Genomic DNA, 17,395 nt, shown 5'->3' on the forward strand with positions numbered 1-17,395 from the left:
TATCTAAATTTTTTTTTCTAAATCTAATGAGCTGTCTCCAGGGTTGTACATCTCCGTTTTTTCCTTCCATTCCCATGGGATAATTTCCTTGTTGCTACATGAGTCCAGCCCTCCTTTTCATGTACATGGACTATCCAACCATCACGCATCCAGGAACAGCTTCAGGAAATGTAAGCTGCCAGCTGCCCCATCAGCCTCCACCTGCACAGTGATCATTCCTTCAGCTTTCACACACGCTGGAGGATTTTCCACCCAGAAGGGCCTCTCACACCCACTCCCAGTACAGTTCTGGGACCCTGTATACTTCCCAGATACAGGTACTTATTCCTCCCCTTTGCTGTTAATTTCGTTTCATTTATTTAAAATTCACTAGGACATCATCAATGATGGGAGGGACCAGCCTGCCCATCCTATTTTCTGTCCACTGACTGACAAGGCCACCTGTGAGGCTGATCACCCTAGTGTGCTGCACTGAGGGGCCATCTGAACATACACTGACACCAGGTGTGTGAGTTATTAGAGAAGACCCGGGGTCAGCAGGTGACTGTGCCCCACAGGACACAGGTCTGTCCTGCAGTAGAGCCTGCATGACCTGGAATGGTACATGTGCATGACCTGTGGTCTCAGAAGATCAGCTGAGGCCAGTTTGAGGCAATTCCTGTGTAACCTGCCCTGGGTACCCACAGAGGAAAGATGCATGACAAGGATGTAAGGGAATGATGTGGTTAGGAGAATTGATGCCCAACCTTTATTGAGGCTCTACTCTGCACCTGGACCTTATGGAAGACTACGAAGAAGAGAACAAGAGTCCAGCCCCAAATAGCTCCTGGTTTAGGGTCAGCTTTAGTGGGATTTTAGAGAGTAGAAGACACAGGGATGATGCTGGAGTAGTTTTCTGTTGGATACTTTGGGGGAAGCAGAAGGTGGGCAGGAATCAGGACTCCATCTGTCTGGTTCTCATTATCTACATGGATTCCCATAGTGGAAAGTGAGAGACATGACCTAGAACACAGCCCCCAGGGCTGATATCAGAGACACCTGCTAAGTAAATGACTCAGCAGAAATGTGGTGGGGTTTTCATCTTGGATTTATTTTTCTTTCTAAAAATAATTTGAGAGATGTGTCCAGCCTTGGTGGGCTGCTTCTCCCTCCAGGAGACAGAGCTAACACAATTGTATCTAGGAATATCCTTGGCTTTCCACAGAAGATACCACAGACTAGGTTGTTTGAGATAAATATTAATTTTCTTACTGTTCTGGAGTCTTGACGTCCAAGATCTGGGTGCAGAAAGGGTTATTTTTTTGAAAGGCCTCTTTCAGGCTTGCAAAGGGCCACCCTCTCGTGCAGCGCGTCCTCACATGGCCTCTCCTCTGTGTGTATGTGGAGAGGTCTCTGATGTCTTCCACTTCTCATAAGGACAACAGTCCTACTGGATTAGGGTTTTTGCCCTCTTAAAAATCCCTCTCTCCAAATACAGAGCCACTGGGACTGGGGTTTCAGCATATGAATTTATGGGCAGGACGCGATGCAGTCGATGACACCAATCAAGGGATGGCGAGAAGCCTTGGAATATTTTGCTTTTCAAGAATGTAAAATGGGCCTTGTGGGAATTTGTCGAAAAAACAAAAAGGTGCCAGTGACTGTTAAAACCTCAATGGTAAACAGATAAATTTCTCCCTCCTTTCTTGCCTGCAGTGAGGATGTGAGGAAGAAAAACCACAGATAATAAGGAAAGAGGAGCCCTGGGGACAGCTGAGGTGCTGGTGAGGAGGGAGAGCACTGAGCAGATGAGGAAGCCCCGCCCTCCCTGCACCTGCTCCTGACCCGGCCTCCTGCTCTGTGGGCCCCGCGCGCCCCCTGCTGGTCCTGAGCGGCACCTGCGCCCGCCCCCTCCGCCTCCCTGCAGGGAGGTTTGTGTCTGGGCTCACACTCACCTCCCCTCACTGTGTCTCTCGCACAGTAATACACGGCCGTGTCCGCGGCGGTCACAGAGCTCAGCTTCAGGGAGAGCTGGTTTTGGACGTGTCTATTGAAATGGTGACTCGACTCTTGAGGGACGGGTTGTAGTTGGTGGTCCCATTGATGTACCTATCTGTAAGCAAAGGGAAAGAGAGAGATCCAAAACCCAGAAGCAGGCAAGCTCCTCATCAGCTGGTGTCTGGGCCTTTGGTTTGAACAGATGCAAAAGAACCTGCACTCACCTTCAGGGAAATGATGAACTTGGTATGAAATTGAGATCAATTTTCACTTACAGAGAAGAAAATATTACAGACATGTATATATCTATGTGGGTGTGTACAGGTTTCTAGGATGTGTACAGATTTCTAGGATGTGCTCATACACAGAAGGAAAGCAATTATATTTGCTGGAAATAAAACCGAAGAGCTCTGAATTTGTAGGTGTTGTTAACCACATACGTGTCAGGTCACTACATCATGTTATAATGCTGGTGGTAAAACCTCCCAACATTGTCATGGAGAGAAAATGCAAAGAAATAAAGATTCAAATGAGATCCCTCTGAGAATCAGCCATAATGAACAGGTCAAGAGAAATCAACCATCATGGAAAGAGAGATAGTTACATGTACCAGTAAATTCCATTTGAAGTGAGAGGGAAGTTCCATCTGACAGCTCACTTTCACCTCTGTGAAGACTTCAGAGCACAGACTAAGAGCAGAGGGTGAACTTAGGGCAAGCAGGGGCCAGATGTTTGAGGACGATGGAGAGTGAGCTGGAGTCTTTGTGAACCATTCAGAGAAGCAGCAGTGTGCCAGGGTGTATTAAGTACTCCAGAGTTAACAGGTGCTGAATAGACACCAGTTTCACTGCCCTCATTTTGCTGTATCCTCAAGACTCTTGGATGTCCAGATTTGAACACTGGAAATGTTGATGAAACTCAACATGACTCGGAATATTTCAGGGAAGATTTATGTAATGATATGAGTGTATTTAAAATTAGGTTATGAAAATTTCATTATCTAAAATGTTGCTGTATCTATTAATTTGTTGTTCTTTTTTTCTTAGAGACAGGGCCTTGCTCTGTCTCCCAGGCTGAAATGCAGGGGCATCTATGAATTTTGTAGTATAAAAATGATCACCCTGATTAATGTTGCCCTATTATCCCGTTGAGGGATTTAGCTCCACGTGTGCCTGTGACATAGTTCCAGTCACAGATACAGGAGAGGTGGTCTGTTGAGGCAATTCTTCCTCCTTAGAGAAGAATATAAACGATCATCTCCTCACTTTGCTTATTCCATTTTCAGAATTGTACATGACCTCTGGGAATGCTGTCGCCATATCTTACATGGTGGGAGTCGACTGTGGCATGAAGGTGGAATGGAGATGTGTAATTTTGGGAAACTACAGAACCTGGGCACATGAAGTTTTGAATTAACTGGGCCTGCAGCCACTCACATCCTGACATCTGGTTCAATTGTTTGTCATTTTAAATTCTGGTTATTTAATTCAAGTTCCCTTGATTCTCTTTCTGCTAAAATTGTCATTCATAATCATCTAAATAAATTGGAAAAAATTACTAATTTGAAAATTAACCCCACTTCTGCTGAGGTCAAAATTAGTTTGTGGTGCACAGAGTGATGGGCATGGACATAGCAGATTACCGAGACTGAACTCACAGCCTAGGTAATTGTTATGTTTTATTTTAATTAGGAAACACTTCTGTGCATTCCTTATATTTATTAAACTCCCGTTGAGAAACTTCAACTAATGCGATATGTTGATGGATCCTACCCAATAATAAAACGAAAGGTTTTCAAACAGGAGTTCCTATTACCATGTTAGCTTTACTTTAGGACACGTTGTTCTACCTCATTTGAAATTGGCCCAGATGCACTGATTAGAGCGTGGCGGTTAAGAAACGACCAGGAAATAAGATCACATGTTTCTGGAGCAGGACATGGCTTTGGGATGCTTTGCAAACAAAGTGGTTTCTCATGTCTTCTGGAAAATCCATTGAAATGGGCAAGTTAAGGACCTGTTAGAAGCACTCTTCCATCCCATATGCTTGAGTAATGAAAAGGTGGAAGTCAGTGCAGAAAAAGAGGTAACATGAAAGCTAAAGTGAGTGTTGTTCCAGTTCATTGCGCCAAACATGTCATCTTAACCTAGTGTATGATCTTATCTGAACCCTCAGGAGGTAAATTTCCTGAGAGATTCAAAGATGTCTTTATCAAATATCGACACTTAGCCCCTGATTTTAAATTAAAATAATGGAAAACTCCTGGCAATCTACTTCACTCAGATAATCTGTGTCAGATAATTTCAAATGAATACTAATTCAATTTCTCTGTTAAACTCTTCTATATGGGATAGCTGAATTGAATACAGTCTTAAATCAACACGTGCGGGAAATTTTAAGACACCTGAGGTTATGTCCTGCTCATGTGTAAATCAGTTAAAAACAAAATCCTGGAAAATCTGTGAAGGTGGGACTTGCCGAGGAACCGAGCCTCGGGGGCCTTTGGACACTTTTAGGTGGATTTTCTTCAGCTTCTACTATCCATGGAATTTGAACAAGTTTCATTTACCGTCTGCTGTTTTTCTGAATGACTTGAAGTAATTACTTGACAAAAGCCTACAGCCTTTTCAATTGATAAGCAGATTTTATGTTTTCAATCTGTGGCATGCTGATGTTTTCATCAGGTAACTGAAGCACACCCACTACAGGAAGCAATTGTTACAAAGCGATTCTGTAAGGTATTTCCATTACTCAAATGCTGAACCGCTATTACCATCCACAATATTCTGCAAATGTTGAAAAAAATGGCATTGCCATGTAGAATTAGTCACAAATTTTAAAACTTTTTCTTATATTTATTCTTTAAATTCATAAGCATGGAATGGTTATTTTTCCATTTATTTGTTTTATCTTTGATATTTTCACCAGTGTTTTGCTGTTTTTCTAGTAGAGATATTTCATCTTATTGGCTTAGCTGTATTCCTAGGTATTCCATCGTCTTGGTGGCTCTTGGGAGAGCAAGTTCTTGATTCCACTCTCAGCCAGAACGTTGTTGGTGAATAGAAATGTTACTGTGATTTTCGTACATTGATGTTGTATCCTGAAACATTCCTAATGTATCAATACTATGAGATTTTGGCAGAGCCTTCAATATGTTCTAGGTATAGAATCATATCATCAGTGAAAGCAGATGGCTTGCATTCTTCTTTTCCTTTTATTTACATGCCTTTTATTTCTTTCTCTTGCCTGATTTGGTAAATACTTCCAGTACTACACTGAAGAGAAGTGGTGAGAGCAGGCATCCTTGTCTTGTTTCTGTTCTTAAGTAAAATAGTTCCAGTGTTTGCCCATTCAGTATGATGTTGGCTGTGGGCTTGTCATAGATGGCTCATTAGATTGAGGTGTGCTCGTTCAATGTCTATAATTTTGAGGGGTTTTTTTCATGAAGGTTGTTAGATTTTATCGAAAGCTTTTTTCCTGCATCTGCTGGGATACTCACATGGTTTTTGCTTTTGATTCTCTTTAGTAGAGAATCATATTTATTGCTTTGCATAGGTTAAACCAGCCTTTCACCTGCAGAATAAAGCCTACTTGGTTGTGGTGTGTTAACTTTTTGATAAACTACTGAATTTGATTTCCTACATTGAGAATTTTGAAGCCGATGATCATGAGAACTATTTGTCTTGAGTTTTCATCTCTTGTTGTGTCTCTGCCATATTTTGGTATAAGGCTGATGCTGGCTTCATAGAATTAGTTGAGAAGGAGTCTCTATGCCTTGATTTTCTTAGAGTAGTTTTGGTAGAACTCGCATCAGTTCTTCTTTGTATGTCTGGTGGAATTCAGCCGTGAATTCATCTTGTCAAGGTTTCTTTTTCTTGGTAGGTTCTTTATTACTGACTCAATTTTAGAAGTTGGTATTGCTCTATTTAGGGTTTCAATCTCTTCCTGATTCAATCCTGGGAGATTTTGTGCTTTCCAAAATTTATTCATTTTCTCCAGATTCTCTAATATGTGTTCATAAAGTAGCCTGAGATTCTGTGTATTCTTCTGGGAGCAGTTGTAATTTCTGATTGTACTTTATTATTTCTGATTGTACTTATTTGGAGCTTCTTTTTCTTTATTTTTCTAAAACCAGCCAGGGGTCTATCAGTCAATCTTCTTTATTTTACAAAGAAGAAACTCTTGGGCTTATTGATATTTCATATGCATTTTTGTATCTGAATTTCATTATGTTCTTCTCTAATTTTGTTTTTCTCTGATAGCTTTGAGATTATTTTAGTTCCTTTAGGTGGAAGGTTAAGATTAGTAATTTGAGATCTTTCTAACAACTCCTTGATGAAGTCATTTATGGCTATCAACTTTTGTGGTGCTCAAATAAATTACCAGATTCAATGCTTATTACTATCAAACTACCAATATTATTTTAAAGCATTAGAAGAAATACTATTTTAAAATTTATATGGAATCAAAAAAGAGTTTTTAAAACAAAAGCAATCTTAAGTAACAAGAATATAGTCAAAGGTATCCCACTATAAGACATCAAATTATACTACAAAGCCACAGGAACCAAATAGCTTGGTACCTGTACAAAAACAGACACATAGGCCACTGAAAGAGAATAGAAAATTCTGAAATAAAGTTGCACACCTACAACCATCAGATCGTACACCAGCACACTAAAAACAGGCAATGAGGAAATGTATCACTATTTAATAAATGGTGCTGGGATAACTGGTTAGCCATATGCAGAAGATGGAAGCTAGATGGCTACCTCTCACCATTAACAAAAATCAACAAAAAATGGAGTACAAATTTAAGTATAAGACCTCAAACTATAAAAATGTTGGGATACAACCTAAGAAATACTTGTCTAAAAATTGTTTTTGGCAAGAAAATTTTGGCAAAGTCCTCAAGAGCAATTGAAGCAAGTCAAAATTCTGTCTGTGGTACCTTATAAAACTAAGGAGCTTCTACAGAGCAAAAGAAACTATCAAGAGAGTAAGCAGAGGTCCTTCAGAATGGGAGAGGCTATTCACAAACTATGTATCTGATGAAAGTCCAATATCCAGATTCTATAAGAAATATAAATCAACAAGCAAGAAAAAATAATAACCACATTTTAAAAATAGGCAAATGACATGAGTGTAAACTTGTCAAAAATACACAAAGTGGCCAGGACATATGAAAAAAACGTTTAGCCTCACTAATCATCAGAGAAATGCTAATCAATCAAAATCACAATGAGATGCCATCTCATACCAGTCAAAATCAGTATTACCAAAAGTTAAAAAAACAAAACAAAACAAAAACAGATGCTGGCGAGGCTGCGGAGAACAGGAAACACTCATACATTGTTGGGTGGAATGTGAATTAGTCCAAGCACTGTGGAAAGCCGTCTGGAGATTTGTAAAGTATTTAAAGCAGAGTTGCCATTTGGCCCAGCCGTCTCATAACTGGGTATATACACAAAAGAAAATAAATCATTCTACCAAATAATATACCCACGTATATGCTCATTGCTATGCTACTCTTAATACCTAAGACATAAATCCAACCTATGTGTCCATTAATGGTGAATTGGATCAAGAAAATATGGCACATTTACACCATGGAATACTATGCATTCATGGAAAAAGAAAAAAATCATGTCTTTTGTGGCAACATGGATGCAGCTGGAAGCCAAAATTCTAAGCAAGCTGATGAAGAAAGAGATGATGTGAGTCAATGGGAGATGACGCTGACATTCTGGGTGTGCCTGTGTGTATAATTGAGAAAAGAAATTATCTGGGTGCATAGACTCTTAAAAGAGCCAAGTCTCGAGCCACTCATATCCCAGTTTCTCTTTAATTAGGTTTTAATCTTCCTCATTTATAGTAAGTTAAATTGCTTTTCTTTACCCTTGGCTAAAATAACCACACATCCTGATTTAGAGGCATTACAATCAAAACGTTATATTTGAAGCTTACAAGTCACATGTTAGGTCAAAGTTAGTGTGGGATTCAGTGTGATAGATAGGAGACATGGCTGGATACTAAGAATGGGCTCAGAGTTGTTTTACCTAAATTAGGAAAATTTGTTCACATCCCTTATATTAGATTTCATTGGAAACCTTTGATCTAATATCATCTCTGATAGATTATACCTCAACAATTAAGCTGGAGGTTATGAATTAGTAATTTAAATTAATAGTGGAATCCTCCATTTAGAATATATTTCTCTACCAAGTGTAAAGTTAGCTCAGATGGCAGAAATAACTGCACTCAGCAGAGCTTGTCAGTAAGGCAAAGACATAGATAAACACATATATTGCAAGGGTAGTGCATGACTTTGAAGTGATCTGCACACAAAAGGATTCTCACATCTTCTAGAACACATCAAAACGGACAAGGGAAGGAATTGTAAATGCACTCCTAAGTCCTAGAGACCTGACTAATACAACATAGGAAGTAAAGGCAAAGAAAAAAGTAGCATAATAACTAAAATGTATCTGTAACTCTATCTATCTATGTATTTATGTGTGCATCTATAGCTCTAAGGAGGTACGTACATATGTATCTATCTATCTATCTATCCATCTATCATCTGTCTACTTATCTATAGTAGTGGATCATTATACAAAGCAAGCAGCCTTAAAATTGTTTATAATACTATATAAAATGGAAGGAATTACAATTACTCATATAACACAGAATAAATACTGTCTACAACTTTCTGGAAATATGAAGAAAATTGTAACCCATAAGTTAAAATTTTCAAAACTTTAAGAAAATCTCGGCTGGGTGTGGTGGCTCACGCCTGCAATACCAGCATTTCGGGACGCCAAGGTGGGAGGATCACTTGAGGTCAGGAATGCAAGACCATTGTGGCCAACATGGCAAACCCTGTCTCTACTAAAAATACAAAAAATGAGCTGGGTATGGTGGCACACGCCTGTAACATCAGCTTCTCAGGAGGCCAAGGCAGGAATCGCTTGAATCAAAGAGACGGAGGTCACAGTGAGTCGAGATTGCACCACCACACTCCAGCCTGGGCAACAGAGTGAGACTCTGTCTCAAACAATTAAAAAAAAAAAAAAAATTAAGAAAATCTTGGACTTCCTTGGCCAAAAGTTCTCCCCCTAGTGTTATGGTACTATAGTCAACTCCTCCAGAATACGTCCGTTATTACCCTATTATTTGGTAGCTGAAAGATCATACCTTTAGAGACTTTGCACTCAGTGCTCACTGCTGTCTTATTGCATGTTTGCATGTGTTACAAAGTATTGAAAGTGATTTCTGTATTATACCAACTCTATTTATCAACAGGTTAAGGTTGCTTTGGTACTACATCTTTTCAACAGTCTCTCATGTGTCTATCGCAAATAAAGTTATCAGAAAATACTGTTCTTGAACCTCATTTCTCTTGAAACTGACTCTTGCCAGGTACTTTTAGCCAAAACAAAGGAGTGACTTTTAGAATGTCAATATTTAGGTTCATATTTATAAACTTTAAACTAAAAGTAAAATTGTAGTCATCCCACGAGATTGAATGATCCCCCTCTTGGCCAAGGGAGCACCAAAAACACCTAAACATTGAGTTCCCAGCTGTACAGAACAATGGATCAGACACACCACATTATACCCACTCCCCTTGGCAGTTCAGAGACAACACGGACCAACACTAACGTTAAAATGGAGATCATAAGACTGACGGAACAGACTCTCTGTGGCAATAAGATGCCAAGTTACAAGCAAGACCTAAGGCCATGCCAGGCGGGGGTTATGTTCCTCACCCCAACTCTTATAAAAGAATAAACTGTGCTCTAACTGCCAACAGGTTATTTTTTTTCTAGCAGCTAAATAAGCACTGACCCTGAGACAAGCACAATTTAATCAATTGCAGCTCATCCCCTGACTAACTGACCCCTGTTCCACAGCCATAACCCCAGCTTTGACTGGACACGAGACTGATTTCAGGAACTTTCTCCTGATCAGAGACCTTTGACCACGGCCTGGTTCTGGCCATTTATGGAGGCTGCGCTCTGAGGGCCTTTGTGTCCCTGCTCCAGCTTTTGGCACACAGGGCCTAACTGCAACACATTTAAATGCTAAGCCCCCACTGCTAAGTGAACAGGGGTCACATGTTACATGTATGTTTGTTCCCATATTCATGTGTCATGACCACCTTTATGAACATGCGTAGCCCCTCCTGTAACCTATTGATTGTGTCTGTTTAGCCAACACGTTCAGCATAAAGTTTCTGCCGCAACGCTCCTCCTCGGGAGTGCCTGTCTCTCGTCTTTACTGAGGGCTGTGTTCCCAGCCTGTGAAATGGCTGTAATCTTTTATAAAAACTAAAGGCTTATTTTTCCAAATGTGTAGATTGTGTGATTTTTCATGTACTGCAACCGAGGAATAAGCTCATAAACCCGCCCAGTTGTCAGGCTGCTCCAGGAAAGGACATTCCCATATATCCTGTAAGGCCTGAGATCTATTGAAGAAGGACCTGACCTGAGACCCCCCAACAAAGCTGATGATCTCACAGAGTGAGATCAGGACATTGGGCCAAGATCCCTGTTCAATTTGTTCATCTCCTTCTTTTTATTACGTGCTTATACTTCAAAAAAGTATTCTCTGTAGACCTATTTGCTGTCCACCCAGAGAGAACACTTACCTCATTTTTCACTCATTTTCTGAAGTTGCTAAGTAGAATAAGTCATCAGACTCTATTTTGATGCCTCACTACTGACGACAGGATTTATCCTCTCCTTCACCTTTGTCCCCCGCACATGGGAAATCTAGTAGAAAATCATGGAAGTGCCCTCACTGGATGCCAGTACTAGGTTCAAATTACACAAGCTCCTTCCCCTTAGTAGGAAGCCCCACCATTCCTTCAACACCAAACCATTATAAAAACCCTGAGACAGCCTTCTTTCCTGCTCTACTGAGCCAGTTTGGACTTTCTTGAAAGGCCTGTGCTGCCCTCAGCAGACACCTCAAAATTGGAGTTGGTAAATCTTTCCATATTCACGTGGTGTGTGAGTGTGGCACCATCAGACTCGACATCCACACTAAACATTGGTGAGGGTATCTCTTCCTTTGCATGGGGTCACCTACAATTGGAGCTATGAGTTTGGGTCCTGACAGTGACCACCACAGGCACTTTCTTCTCTTGCACTGGATGCTAACTACCTCTGACCCATTGTTCAGCATGCACCGTATTCTGCCTGCTGCTTGCTGGCCCTGTCTGCTGTCATGCTGGGCTGCAGGGTTGAGTTAAACGAAGTGTATTTTATAGATTTAGCTGATTTACTTCAGAAGCATTGATAATTAATTGACATTTAAAGACAAGATTAAGTGACCATAGGAGACTGTCTTTTGCACATGTGGGAAGGTTTTTCTCTTATTAAAACAAACATTTTCATTTCAGAGACTTTGGAGATAAGCAAAGAATCATGAGTCCAGATGAATTCCTCAAGGGAGGATGTTTTGTGGAGAAGAAGCCACAGTGCTGACAGGAAGACAGACCTTAGCCTCCATCTGCACCTGCCCCTGAGGCTGGCTCTTGTGATCAGTGTGTCCTGAGCACCCCTGGGGTTAGAATACTGTGCCCACTTCAGTGAGGTTTGTGTCTGGACTCAAACTCACTTTCCCTATACTTTTTTTCCTCAAAATTAGAGAAATTTTAAGTTATAGATCAGTGCAGGTCAGAGAACAGCAAATTGCAGGATAAGTCCTTGACATACACACACACACACACACACACACGACACACATACATACACACGACACACACACACTCTTAGGTCAATCATTTTCAAATTACTAAAACACACAGACAAATGGAAATACATGCCAGCAAGTGGACGCCAGTAGAGGGCATACCTTGCAATAGAACAGAAATGAATAATATCAGCATTGCTTTGGTTATAACCATATAAGCAATAGGACAATTGATGGTATGTGTAAAGTGTTGGAAAAAAAGTCAACCCATTATTTTATGACCAGTGAAGGAAACAGTTCCACATCTCACATGACAGTACAAGGAGTTCGACATATTCATGCCTCCATGAAACTGGTGAGACTTATTTTGAAAAATTGACAGGTTTGGAAAGGCCCTATCAGCATACAGAAAGTGAAAGAACATTTATTCGAGATAATCTACAAAAACTCAGTAAGGTCAGCCATGATATTCATATTTGATCAAAGATTCTTTTCCTTCCTTCTATGCCCCAGCTCAGCATGATATAAATTTCACCACAGATGGCTGCAGCCAAGTAGACAGGACTCCTTCTGCCCAGCTCCCACCAGAGCACACTCTTCCCCCAGGGCCAGGACATTGGCCCTCTGACCTTGCCCACAGGTCCTGCTGCTGAGGCTCAATTCTAGACAAGACTTATTGAGAACCAGAGCCTCACTTCTTCCACACAGCCCCACTCATGGATGGAGCCTCTGCTCTGGGTGCAGTCCCACGGAGGACATGGGCTGCCTGGTTCCCAGCCCTACTCCTATGGCAGAGGGTCCACCCCAGCAGGATCTGCATGCTGATAAAGTGGAATGCTTCTCCCCCTCCCTCCACTGAGCACTCAGCTCCTACATTAAAGATGAAAAATGCTCCTAATCTCCACCTGCAGAACCTTATTTAGGAGCTCTGTCTGTCTCAGGAGCAGGGGGTGTGGTTGCTAAAATTTAGTCATAAAATAGAGTCCTAAATGTGGTCTTGAAGGATCTGATTTCATTTACAACAGTGTGGAGAATTACAAAGCCCGCAAATGCTCTCAAAAACAGTGGAGGCTGTGGTAAAATGCGCTTGGAAGGAGATGGATGGATGCAGGGGAGATCCAGGCTAAACTGCAGGGCTGCTGGCTTGCAGGAGAGAACCAAGAAGAATGAGAGTGGGGAAGAGTTCTCCTGGGGTCAGTACAAGTGTCAGGCACTGTTTGTTCAAAGGCACCCATGTTTGTTTGGTTGAGTCTGTAGAGCAATTTAGACCTAAGTGCATTGTTGAAAATATAAATTTGCAACTGCAAGTGGTGGAGCTTAACATCTGGTTCTGATCAGGGAAGAGACAGAGAAAGCCCAGGCCAAATCAGTGACATGCGAGGCTGACAGTGATATCCATGACTGTGTCTCTGGGGATCTTTCAGGCAGGGCTTCTCTCACTCAGGACAAAGTCTGGAGTTCACCTCCAATGCTTTGTGTCAAATATTGAAAGACACTCATGTTGTTTTTAGTTTCTCTCACACACACACACACACACACAATGTTAAATATCTGAATACACGTGTGTGAACATATTATTTTAATCCTTTGTAGCACATACTCAGGAGTGAGATTTCTAGGTCATAGATTAAGGACATGTTTAATTTGATAAGAAACTGTGAATGGTTTTCCCAGAACCTGTTTCATTTTGTACTAGCAATATTTTAGTCTCTAGGGTCCTGGCATGCTCACTGACACTGGTACTGCCAACATTTCTTCTTTATTTTTTGTCATTCTAAAGCCTAGAGTCATGTCTCCTTTTGATCTTTATTTGCATTTATCTAATAGAAAATCACGTTCATATGCTGATGTGTCATCTATACATCTTCTTTGATAAAAGGTTTGCACAAACTTTTGCCTATTTTTAAACAGATTGCTTCTTTTTACTGTTGAGTTTTGCAGGTTCTTATTATAATTACATTGGTGGATACATGATTTGCAAATATTTTCTCCTCTGAAGCTTGTCCTTCATTTTCTTGATAGTCACTTGAGTAGACAATGTTTTAAAATTCGATGAAGTTCAACTAATATTATTTTCATTTATTGATCATAAATTTTAATTTTCAGGATTATTGATCAACTGTTAATTTCATATTTTAATTGTATTTGTTTTTATTTTATATGTATAAATTTATGGGGAGTGACCACAATTTTGTTACATATATATTGCATAGTAGTCTTGGCTTTAATGTATTCATGATCCAAATAATGTACATCGTACCCCTTAAGTAATTTCCCACCATTCTCCCACCTTTTGCTCTCCTCTCTTTCTGAGACTTCATCATTGCTTTCTTTGTGTCCCTGTGCAGATATTACTTAGCTCCCATTTGTAAGTGAGAACATGTAGTATGTACTCTTCTGTTTCTCAGTTATTACACTTAAAATAATGACCTCGAGTTCCATCCATGTAGCTGCAAAACACATGATTTCATTCCTTAATATGGCTGGATAGTATTTAATTGTATATATGTGACATTTTCTTTATAAAATTATCTTTTGTTAGACACAGGATAATTCCTTAGATTGATGTCTGTGCTATTGTGAATAGTTCTGCAGGAAAACAAAAGTCTGATTATCATTCTGATATAATGATTTATTTTTCCTTTGGGTAGTTACGCAGTGGTGGGGTTACTGAATCAAAGGTAGTCCTACTTTTATTTCTTTGAAAAATCTCCTTACTGTTTTCCACAGAGGCTGTGCTCATCTACATCCTCACCAACAGTGACTGACAGTTCCCTTTGCCTTCAATCCTCACCAATGTCTCTTATTTTTGCCTCTTTAATAAAAGCCAGTCTGACTGGAGTAAGATATCTCTTTGCTGTTTCAATTGCGTCTCCCTGATAATTAGTGGTGTTTAGTATTGTTTACATATCTATGGTCCAGTTTTATGTGTTGTTTAAAAAAATTCCTACTCGTGTCTTTTCTAATGAGGTTGTTTTTCGTAGCTGTTGTTGTGGTGAAGTTGTTTCAGTTCCATGTAAATTCTGCCTATCAGTCCCCTGCCAGATGCAATGTGTGCAAATATTTTTTATCATTCTGTAATTTGTCTGTTCACTCGGTTTCTGTGTGGAAGCTCTTTAGTTTAAGTTCCATTTGTCTATTTTTTTATGTTATTGCTTGTGCTTTTGAGGTTTTAGTCATAAATTATTTACTAAGCCCAATGTCCAGAGGAGTTCTCCTGGGGTTTCCTTCAAGTACGTTTGTAGTCTGAGGTCCTATAATCAAGCCTTCAGTCCATTTTCTGTTGGTTATGTATATGTTGAGATGTTGGGGTCCAGTTTCATTCTTCCGCATATGGCAGTCCAATTGTTCCAGCAACATGGCATGAAGAGCGTGTCCTCCTCCCCGTGCATATTTTTGTTACCTTTGTCAAAGATCACTTGGCCATAGATTGTGTGGCTCAATTCCGGGTTTTGCACAATGTGCCTGAGAGCCTTGATTCTCCCGGGATATCAGCACTGATCTGCTCATTGCTGAAACTCTCTTAGTTTAGTAGCTTTTGAGTGTAGTTATTTGTTGCCATGGGATGATTTTCCTAAAATTGTGGACAATTGTGTTTTGTGTTCAAACATGAGCTAGGATTTTCATAAGAAAGATATTGTTGGATTTCCCATTTCTTTTCCACACTGCTCCTCAGACTCACTGAGGTGGGTTTCTGAAGTTGAGTTGAGGCACTTCCCTTTCTAAGAGTTGGATTTTTACTTACATGGGCTCCTTGTGTGGAAATAAGCCTCATGTGTCACACCTACCCTATGACATTTTTAGAAATTTATTTGTGCACTGACACTGTGAGACACTCCATGATGAGGACATATTCCATCTATTTTATTGTTTTATAAAATTACTTTATGATTGCAGCTTTCTCTCTACAAGAAAAGCTATTATCTGGATTTTCACAATTCCTCTTGCTCTCTTATCCCTACATTTTTCTCCAATGTCATTTCCTGCAGTTTAATAAAGGCATATGTTCTGCTGATTTGTATTCTGCCCTTTGGGGTGGTATGAGCCCAAGAATCTGCTGGCCACATAACAGTGACACATCTGGCCCAAGTAACAGAGATATTTCATGCTGAATCTTTGTCAAACAGGATACAGCTGCTGCTTGCCTGAACCATTAACAGGAGACATGCCAGTTATTAGTAAAGAAGAAGGAGGAAGACAGGGCTCTGAGTCTAGTGGTGATGGGAAACCCAGGCCCTAGCAGGAAATGGCATCTCAGCCACACTTTCCTGTTCTCCATTGGTGGGGAGGGAGCACCAATAAGAAGCAGCCTGGGTTCTTGTACAGGAGGCGCCCTGGGCTGTGTCTCTGTGGTCTCCGTGCACAGTAATATGTGGCTGTGTCCACAGGGTCCATGTTTGTCATTGTAAGGACAACCTGGTTTTTGGAGGTGTCCTTGGAGATGGTGAGCCTGCTCTTCAGAGATGTGCTGTAGTATTTATCATCATCCCAATCAATGCGTGCAAGCCATTCCAGGGCCTTCCCTGGGGGCTGACGGATCCAGCTCACACGCATTCCAGAAGTGCTGAGTGAGAACCCAGAGAAGGTGCAGGTCAGCGTGAGGGTCTGTGTGGGTTTCACTAGCGCAGGACCAGACTCCTTCAAGGTGACCTGGGAGAAGACCCCTGTGGAGAAAGCAGAAGAAGATGAAGCCCACAAAGGAGAGAACAGATGTTTTATCCCTGAGTGAGTCCCTGATCACAGCACTCACATGAAGGGACGGTCAGCAGCAGGAGCGTGGAGAAAAGCGTGTCCATGGTGGGGCACAGGAGTCACTGAGCCAGGCCCTGTGCTCTGCTTTTCAACCCAGAGGAGGGTGGAGCTGGTGGAGATTTGCATTGCCCTCATCTGTGCCCTACTGTATGGGATGGAGTCAGGTTTCAGGACTCAGTAGGGTAGTGCATCTGTGGTGAGGAGCAGTGATAGTAACACGATCAGTGTAATTCAGATGGCATTAACCTAAGGCTGGACAAGTAGTTTTGAGGAGATGCCTTGGCAGAAGTCATTATTGGGAGGTTGTGTTGGCCTTTGTGCAAGAATTATTTTAAGATAGTTCTTGTTATCAGAGATATGTGTGTGAGAATTCTCCCTACACTTCCCTGACTCCGTTTGTCAGGATTTTAACACATGCGACTCCATTTTGATTCTTACAAATTTCACAATCTTGTCCTAAAAGCACTGGTGAAGAAGGACAGTTTATGTAGTAACCAATTAATTCTACATCCACCTCCCATTTTAAGCAGCCAAGCTTATTTCTTTCACTACAAATGGCTACTGCATTTCCAGGGAAGCCGAAAGTACCTTCAGCCTCTTCCACATGGCTGCAGTAGCCACAGCCTGAGCCCAAACTGATTACAGGGAAGGGGCTTCAGCCCTGGAGTTGAGATCATGCTGACCACGTTTACCTTTTCCAGGGAGCAGGAAAATCCAAAGAATAGGGAGAATGACAACTAAAAAGAAAGAAAATCAATTAGAATCAAAAGAAGCACCAGATCAGTGTTGATATTAATTTGCATACTTTAGCGTCAGGAGAAGGGTCAGACATAAAAACTGTAGTGCTCCCCATATTCTATATGACTCTGACCATAGTCCACCATCTTTAGGCTGGTATCACCATCCCTAAAGACTATTCTAGTCAAGGAGACCCAGTAAGTTCTCTGCTGTGAGTGTGATTGGAG

The 17,395-nt window shown here is 40.9% G+C and overlaps 1 pseudogene; it reads right to left on the minus strand.

The window, feature by feature from the left end:
- Nucleotides 1-13,787: 13,787 nt before the first annotated feature.
- Nucleotides 13,788-17,395, minus strand: part of LOC101003069 — a 41,409-nt pseudogene continuing 37,801 nt past the window's right edge.

Source organism: Papio anubis, chromosome 7, assembly GCF_008728515.1.
Source record: "Papio anubis isolate 15944 chromosome 7, Panubis1.0, whole genome shotgun sequence".
Classification (NCBI taxonomy): domain Eukaryota; kingdom Metazoa; phylum Chordata; class Mammalia; order Primates; family Cercopithecidae; genus Papio; species Papio anubis.